Source organism: Rhinopithecus bieti, unplaced genomic scaffold (genome assembly GCF_001698545.2).
Source record: "Rhinopithecus bieti isolate Rb0 unplaced genomic scaffold, ASM169854v2 scaffold_12077, whole genome shotgun sequence".
Lineage (NCBI taxonomy): Eukaryota > Metazoa > Chordata > Mammalia > Primates > Cercopithecidae > Rhinopithecus > Rhinopithecus bieti.
Window position 1 is genome coordinate 1 of NW_016807340.1, and position 9,641 is coordinate 9,641.

The 9,641-nt window shown below is 37.2% G+C and overlaps 1 long non-coding RNA gene across 1 annotated transcript in view; it reads left to right on the plus strand.

Moving 5' to 3' along the window:
- The first annotated feature begins 324 nt into the window (after positions 1-324).
- LOC108535372 (uncharacterized) overlaps positions 325-9,641 on the plus strand; it is a 13,414-nt gene continuing 4,097 nt past the window's right edge. The window contains exons 1-2 of the long non-coding RNA XR_001887215.1: positions 325-377; positions 5,245-5,323. This is a non-coding gene — a long non-coding RNA (uncharacterized LOC108535372). The remainder of the gene's footprint in view (positions 378-5,244; positions 5,324-9,641) is intronic.

The window sequence follows — 9,641 nt, forward strand, 5'->3', positions numbered from 1 at the left end:
TTAAGAAAAAAAGTTTTGAAAAGGAAGGTAGATGTCAACCGAACTTAGAAAAACGATGAGGTTCTCAAGGTTTGAACACAAAGTTTGTTCCTAGAAATTATATGATATATGGCTTGAGTTCCTAGATAGTCAACAAAACATTTGTTCTCTGTAAAACAGTTTTGATTGTATCTAATCATTATTATTTTAACTACACCTAATGAATAATTATTATTATATCTATTTAATAATGTCTAAACTGTTGTTTTAAACATTTCTTCCATAGGAAAATGAATTTCATACTCCAGTAGCATTACCAAACTGCATTTCCCCATCATGGTAGCCTAAGCCAGGAAGTGGAGAAAAGAGAAGGATGTCATTAAGTGGAAAAGAATCAGGTAATTTACTCATTCTCTACATTTTCCCAGAAAGATTGTCAATATTTCTTCAGCAAACATTATTACGCACCTGCTAAGCGCCAGCTTCTCTTCTCCTTTCTACAGATAAAAAGATAATTTAGACATGATTCTTGCCCTCAAGGACATGCATAAAAAGGTACTCTCTTCTCACTGGAAAATGTGTTCCCACTTTCACTTAAACCTAGGAAAGTTAAAACCACCCCCAGGAGGTTTCTTTATATTGGCTGCAGTCTTTTCTCATGAATATTTTCTTTCCAGTAATGCTAGTCACAAAGGAGACAGTGTGTATTTCTTGATCAATTGAATAGATTGCAGATAAATCAAGATTACTCAGTTATTATTAGTTTAATTGAAAAACTACATCAGGTTATAAGCTAAATAAAAATACAAACAAACAGCAGATTTCTCTTCTTTGACAATCTAAGGAACACTCATGACCCAGTAAAAAGTTATCTTGATTTCCCCTCTTGACATAATTATCATCCTTAAGGTGTTCCTATCAAGGTTCCTATCTCAAACCATCTTCAAGATATTCCTATTTCAATATTTAACCCAGGTCTTCCTGGGAGTCAGAGCTTCTTCCTCTTGAACTTTTTAGGTAATTCCCAGCAAATTACTCATTCTATTCCATTAGCTAACTGGGCACGGCAACATACAGAAAAATGAAGCAATCAGGAAAAGAGCAGATCTACCCAATGGGTCTGGAAACCTGGCTGGCAGTGGAGGCTCAGCCAGCAAGCCAAGACACATTGTTCAAGATAGTTAAGACAGCTCTACCTATAATTCAGAGAGCCAGGCATCTATGGTGTAGGAGTGAGACAATGTAGAAGGAGAGAAGCAAGGCAGGTGATTGCTGGAGGTTGTCAATATGGGGGTCAACTGCTAGTAACAAATGGGCAGTTAGATCAGTTAAATAGAAACTATCCATTTGTTTTTTATCATAAAGAGTTGCATACATGGATGGGATTCTTTATAATACTGGATAAGGGCAGTAATAAAAATGACAAATTCCATCTGAGCAACTTGCAGTTTAGATACTACATACACACACACACACACACACACACACACACACACTTCTTTCTCAAATTGTAACTATTATAAGAGAAATAAATCTCTTTTCTCCAAAAATATAACTAGGCATGTGATAATAACATGAACTTAGCGTTTGATGTGTGAGGAGCTTTGTTTTGTTTTGTTTTGAGTATTTCTGTGTTTCCTAGATTTAATTCCCTAGAGAGCACTTTTCCCCTATCATGCCATTACAGACTTCGAGCTTTTTTCTCTGCTTTACTGGAGAAATAGAACATAAGAATTCCATTCGTGGATCAACCACTAATTGGATTATAACCATTTTCCTGCATTTCAGTGTCTTAATTTCTAAAATAAGAAAGTTACCCTATAGTTAAGATTTCTGAGGTTGTAATCCTGGTACACACTCAGCCATTCTGTCCTCATGTAATACAAAATACAAAATGTTATCCTATGCTACACTGGTGGCAACATGGTATTCCTTGGATCCCTATTTATCAAGTTCCTAAGGCCAAATAATACGTAGTTTTGCAGATACAGGAGAGACCATTTAATTTTTCTCAAGTGTAATCCAACTTAAACGGCCGAATGTGGACAAATGGAGTAGTGCTTGTGATTCCACATGGACGCACATGCTTTTCCTGATACTGGAAGCTATTTTATGATATAGTGAATGTCAGCTGGAGCTTCTAAAGCTCACTCCAAAATTGGATTTCTCTAGAAAAACTCTGTTTTCCTGGGTAGAAGAATGTTTCATCTAAAAGCTTGATAGCAGATATTTTCAGAAAAGATTTATCTACAAGCACTTGAGTGAGTATTCTAACTCAGCCTAGGAGCCCTATCCTATCAGGGGGAAAACACTACAGGGTGACTGTCTCTTTGAAGAATAAATTTAAAAAATACAACTCATTTAATTGTAAAAGAGTACTTTCCTTCTCTCTAAAGTGATTTTTAAATCTTTCACTGGTATCACTGACTTGGAATAACAGAAGTAGCTGCTTTTGGGCAATACCTCATAGTCAATGTTACAGCCTTACTCATTGCTAAGTGAAGATTTGAGGACCATATAATCATTCCTGAGACTCTGTTTCCAGAATCCCTACACTAACAGTACCAGACTCAGAAGTTTAAGGGTTTACACTCTCAGCATGGAATCCCCCTGTAATAACAGTTAAAAGGGTGAAGGTGGGAATGAAGAACACTCGGCACTGGAAAAGGACTCAGAGGCAAGACAGTATCCACTGCCTCACATTCTGTATTTTTAACCCATGCCCTTCCTTGACTCTCCACACAGTTCGTGCCCCAGGTCTGGGACAAGACCATCTAACAACAGCTTTTCTATATTAGAAACCAATTCAAAAATTAGATCAACAAAAGAAGACATGAATCCAAAACATTCTATATCTCTTTCTCCTTCAAAAAACAAACAGGCTTATGATTTAAGTTGCATATATTTTTCAAACAGTGTGTGCAGCCTTAGAGTGGTACAGTAAGCAGAACTGTTAATCAGAGTCAAAATAATGCTTTGATTCATTTGTGATAGCATTAGCATTCCTGTCAAGGATTTTGGGGATGTTTGAGTTTGAGAAGTTCTTTATGTCTAAAGTACTCAACTGGGCTCATCGATTAAGGTATAACTTGACCACACAGTAATTACATCTAATTATGATTACCTCAAACACACTATGATTAACTTGCGTGAATACAAATGTCTTGTTTTAGAAAGGAAAAAGACGGAAAGAAAGAAGAAAAGCACACATAGAGTTTCCTGCAGGTTTTGCATACCCTTGCATTTGATATTAAGAATTTCTCTATTTTATTCATCATGTGTTCTCCATTTACTAAATAATCGGAGAAGGGGTATTCAGATGGGATTTCTCAATTCTTGTTTAATGAGAAGCTTCTCCTAGCTACCTCCTGCTGAACCCTGCAGTTACATCTGTCCCATCCTGATAACAAAAGAACAAAAGAACAAACCACTGGTCTACTTAAGGTTTCATCAGTGATAACACTAAGTCATCAAGTCAAACAAGAATACCAAAAAAATAGAAATGGGGTGGGAGGGAGGGAGATGAAATAATATCTTTATTTCAATTATACTTCCATGATTGAGTAAACCTCATTTTAAGTGCCTCTATCCCTTAGGAAGAAGTTTAGAGTCAAATCATCCCAGCTTACTAATAAGCAAGAAGTCAGCCCATCTGCCCATTATCCTGCAACAGTCCCCAAGGCATCCTCTCTGTCCTTAAATAAATAGATCCAAGGCAAGATGAATGAATGGTTCAGGGAAAGATAAATATCTCCAGAAAAATGCAATAAGGAGAAATTTTGAGCCAATTAATAAATTATTATAAAAGTAATTTTTTTCTAATGCATCTTAATAGGAGTTTCACAGATACTAATGTTGTATAGCTCTTCCCTCTGTTTGTTTTAAATTAAAATTTGTAATGCATTTTAAAGAGTTTTTGGCAAACTTCAAATTAGAGTCACAAAGCTGGCAGACAATTCCAGTCAGCTGGAAGTATTTTTCAAGCAAGCAAATATCTTAAATCTTAAAGAAAAATGACCATTCATTATCTTAGTGAAGCTTTCCAGGATGGTAATTTTACGATTCTCTTTGTCTCTCATAATGTCTATCACACTGATAGTCCACCAAAAAGTCCTTTTGCTTTCACCAAGCCCATTTTTCTTCCATCTCAATATAAAGCGGAAATGATCAACATCCCCTCACTTAAAATCTTTTCCCATTCTTAAAAGTGTCTATACAAGTCAGTTTTCAGCTCATCTTTTGAAATGTTTTAAACCTGTACTCATCTATGGTTTTCTTTTCCTTTCTTTCCTATTATTTGTTTTATTTTTTAGCATTCTTTAGTTTTACCTTTTAGTTCTTAAAGTACCTTGGCCATTCCCAACATAGAAATAATACAAGCCACACTCATCATGATGCAGATTTTTTTTTAAACAATGGCAGTGAATTACTGACCCATATTCAGCTTGTAACAGACTATTTCTTGCTCTTTTCCTTCATTTCTCACACTGAGTCCAATCCCGTATTTACATTACAAAAGGCATCGTACTTTTCTGTATAGGATTTTTATTCTCTGCGTTTAAAACTACTTTACTTTTATTTCTATCTTTTGATATCTTGCCTAATTTGAGCATCAAGGACAAATCTGACAGACATATTCTAGACTCCTAATCATGTAGTCCCAAACCAGTCCTGTTGTTTGAAATCTCATCAGTATGGAATTGAGCTGTGGAAAATTATGTAGGTTCTTGTGTCAAACATTCTCCTTATTAAACCGTTCATCCAGGTTAGAGATGACCACCTTGTTTAAGAAGATATCAAGTGAGTCACACACAAGAGGTTTCATTCTCTAAATGGTTGAGCCTTCCCTAATATATTATTTGATTTTTTTTACTGTTATATAAACAATTGACTCTTTTCTGATTTTGTGTTAGTTCTACAGATGAAACATGCTTCATTTTCAATATTACCTTTCTATACACTATTGTTTTGCTGCCCTTTCGTGGTATTTATAATTCACATAGTACACAAGATTTTTAATGTACATTTTTGTTTTAGATAATAAATATAATTATTAACTTTTCATGTGGAAAACTATCTTATTAGCAAGTAAATTAAAAAGTAAAGCAGATGATACATTTCAATGTCAAATAGAACAATGAGAACCATGTAAAATCGCATGGATGTTAATCAAATGACCAGGTATTGATGTTTTATTGTTTCTCTCACAGAATTTAAGAAAAGGTCAACAGACATCCCCATAACTGTACCTCTTTAATCTGCCAGGGCATTTTGAGAGTGGTGTTTTTGGCCGTCAAGATAAGTCAGTCATTCTGAGGCATGGATGGACAAAGAGCAAGCACTGGTAAGAACGAGAAGAGGTGAACAGGTGGGGGCTCTGTCTGTGGGTATAAACTCTGAGCAGTTCACTTCAACTCATTGGACCTTGGTGGGCCTCATATCCACTACTTACTGTCGTTTCTTAAGCCCTCAAGGTTCACTATTTTAAAGAACTCCTGCCACATTCATTTATAGCTATCTTTTAAAAATACCCAAATCTGGCTAGGCAGTGGCTCATGCCTGTAATCCCAGCACTTTGGGAGGATGAGGTGGGAGGATTGCTTTAGACCAGTATGGGCAACACAGCAAGATCTCATCTCTACAAAAAATAAATAAATAAATAAAAATTAGCTAGGTGAAGTGGTATGTGCCTATAGTTCCAGCTACTCAGGAGGCTGAGGCAACAGAATTGCTAGAGCCCAGGAGTTAGAGGAGGTAGTGAGTTGTAATCATGCCACTGACCCCAGCCTGGATGACAGAGTGCCCCGTTTCCAAAAAAAAAAAAAAAAAAAATACTCCTATCATGAGTCCTTCCTTTAGAATAATTTTGCTTTTTTAAATATTATTTTTCTAAGAATTAATAACAACTCATATATAATCCACACTTATGTCATATGTTTAAAGTGCCTGGAGTTTTTTCAGTTACTCTAAATCCAGCTTTTTATTTTAATCTTCTAAATCCACTCCATTGCGTTGACACCAGATATGATCAGGTCTTTAGAAGCTGAGTTACACGAACAGAACATGTAGCCACATGTTATTCCAAGATATTAGCTTATGTTAATATACAGTGATTGAGTTGACTGAGTACTTCAATCCCCTACTTGAGGAGACTGTGTATATTGGGTTCACATACAGCAATATATAATGGAAGTAGATGGTCTTTGGGGTATCTTTCCTGCAACCTGGGAGTTAGTGAATCATTTTTCCTCGTTGTAGAAACAATACACATTTTTCTTTGTCTCAAATAAAATCATTCTTCTTGTTTATTTTAGGTTTATCATCCCAAAACCTGCTTCAAAGCAAACATGTTAGCTTGGTAGGACAAGGTCAATTTATAAATTAAGCCCCTAAACAAAATAAAGGACCTCTTTTACTTGAGTTGTTGCAAAATAAATCTCCAGCCTTCCTTCATACCTCCAAACATAATTGGCTTTTCCTCCTTTGTTCCACTGTGTCCTTAGAACATGTCTCTATTGTAGTGCTTATATACCATCCTGCAATTATTTAGTGTGTCAGCTTCCTGACTACATAGTAAGCATCATGAAACAGTCACCTTTGCGTTTTATAATTTCCAGTGCCTAGCACAGTGCCTGGCACAAAATAGGTGCTTAATATGTATGTTTGTTGCATGAACGAGAGATAACAAATGTTCTCTGCATTTTTCTAACTTGCTGTGTTCTGACTGACCTCTGCACAGTCTCACCTGTTTTCCCCTCTGTTCAGAACCACATCTGTTTGGCTACCTTCTACACCTCCGCCAGGTTTCATTCCAAAGGTCATTACCTCTGAGAAGCCTCTGTCCCACTGGTTCAGGTGCTTGGCTACTCTGTGCTTTCATAGTATTTTATATTCCCCCATCATGGCACTTGCTGCACTCTATTGCAGTTGCTTAATTGCTCACATCCCCTACTAGATACAAGTAAATGTGCAAATTGTTTACCTTTGCCACTAAGGCAAAATCCACAGTGTGTGTTAAATAAATGTCTGTTTGATGGATTATCATAGTCACCTATTTTAATAGCTTTACCAGAGTAGAAGAACATTTGAAATAAATAAATGGTGAAGTCAGGGGATCCACATTTTACACCATCTTATTTTGCTATCTTTAACGTAAACAAAATTATGTCACTATGTTACATAACTTGATAGTGTACTGTAAACAAAAAAATCAATCATTTCATCCAAAATCACCATTTCTAAATAAAGCCACTAGTCTCCTTCCTCTATATGAGCTTTGTTTTTGAGAAAATTTCAACAAATAGATCGATTTCTATTTATTTTCTATTTATTTATATTTATTTATATACCTCCCAATGAGGAGTTACGTTTAATTTTCTGCAAACAATAGGCCAGCAGGGCCTATTGTTATTTTATTTAAATATTTAAATTTGTGAACATGGAAGTGTGCCATAACATTCAATAGGGATAAAAGGAAATGGCTGTAAGATACCTGGGGACATGAGCTCTTCCTTAGCTCGTGGCAACCTAATATAATGCTGCAGTCTCCAGGGCAGAAGCATATGGTTCCACTCCAGTAATGGTGGCCCCAGGAAGAAGATAGACAATGAGCTCAGTAGAAGAGTTGCAGGTAAACAGGCAGAGATCAGTTCTGAACAATCAGCAAAAATAATCACAGAACACTCTTGGCTCAGACTGACGCCACAGTAACTTTATTGAAGCATAACCTTCCTTTATGGATTCATTCCAGGGATCTGGAGATACTTACAGACTAGAGTGATTTTCAAACACAGGAGAGATAGTGTATATTCTGTAACCTGTGAGTTAGCGATGGTACTGAACTTCTGAATATACAAAAATAATGAGTCATAACTTTATTAATCATCCCACCCAAAAAAATATCAAAATAGTTTGTTTATTCACACACCATAGAGGGATTTGCATATGCAAGATAGGCCAAGTCAAAAGGAGATAATCACTTCCTTTCCAAGATACCAAGGACAATGAAGAGGATGTATCACCATCCAGCTTCAAGTATGCACAGGTGTTCCCCATATCCAGCACACCATCTTCACTGAAACAGATGGATTCCTCCACTCTCATCCCAGCCCTTCTTTCTTTGTGTCCAACCTCCTGGAAAAGCAGCATAACTCTGGATCTCCCAGTTCCTCACCTCTAATCCCTTTAACCTTCTCCAGTCTGGCTTCCATCCCAATTACTGAAAAAAGCCACCATTTCCAAGGTTTCCAATAACCTCCTCTCAGCCAAATCAAATCGCTTCTTCCCTATACTGATTTGTTTTTCTAAGACCACCAGAGCGGACACAAAAGAACCAGCGAGTAGGCAAGTGTAGGAGCAAAACTGCAAGTTTATTTTGGTCACCTAAGGTGTGGGGAAGAGGTCTGTCGGCCTCCGGCAAAGAAGGCCGACAGAGCCCCCCGGTGGGGCTCTCGGACGGAGTTCCCGCAGTCCTGACATCCCGACAGGAGTGGAGGACTGAGGAAGGCCGCGTGTGGCGTGTCTCCGGAGCGGCTTTTCTAGGAGTGGGAGGGCAATAGGCGGGGCAGGGGCGTGTCAGGGGCGTTCCACAGGTGCGACCAGGTAAATCTTGGTCTCTTCGGATTGACGTCACCTGGCGCATGCCCAGTTGGTCTGCACCTTCCCGGGCACCGGCTGCATTTTCGCACGCGCGGGAAAAGTTGGTTAAGAAGAACCCGGAAGTGCATCATCTTGCCTCTGTTCATCCAAACATATACTAATCATTTTTTATTTTTTTCCTTCAAAAGGCCAGTCAGCAGAGTTGAGTATTATGAATAACTCCCTTCTTGATTATTCATCGTCCTGTACTCCCAGACATGATCCCATTCTCTCCAGCTACTTCAATCTATTCTCTTTGCATGCTATTAAATCTTTTCTATGTTGCACAGTTCAGCATTTGAGTCTTTTCTTACAAATAGTTGTCCTCAGAATTACCAATGCTCTCTGTCCACTGAAAATACCTCTGTAGGTCAAATTTTCCTACAAAACTTCAATCCAATGAAAGTTTTGATGTGATAAAAAATATCTGATGATCAGTTGTTGATCTCCAGTTAAAATGCTTTGTTGATATAGTTGAAGAGAAAAGAGTAGACACAGTTTCTGTTATCAAGAAATTTAAAATCATAGTTCTCTGGCACAGAAAGGATCTTCAGGATATATATCACAGCAATCTGTGGGCCGGATATGGCTTCGTTGTGTTTAGTTCAGTCCACATGGTTGGGGTTTGGGTTTTGCTAGAATTCACATTTAGAAGTCAGGAGATCTCATACAGAAATCTTACTTCTTCTGAAAACTCAAACCTGTCAGTATTGTGCTCCCATTCCGACATGACAACAACAGATAGAGCTAAGTTGCAGTGGTCTCCTTTAAACAGCACATTTGCTTTCCACATATTGAGTCCCAAGTGTCTGTGGCCACATATTATGGCACTTGTGTTGTTTCCTTATAGTAAAGAGGGAAAATAAATGTACCATATACCCTTTGTCTATCGAGTGCCAAAGTGCAAAATGACCAAGAAACCAAGCAATTCTTGGGCCCACCCAGTTTCATTTATTTACTTAACCTAGATAAGTAAATAATTTTACTTTTTTTTTTTTTTTTTTTTTTTTTTTTTTTTTTTTTTT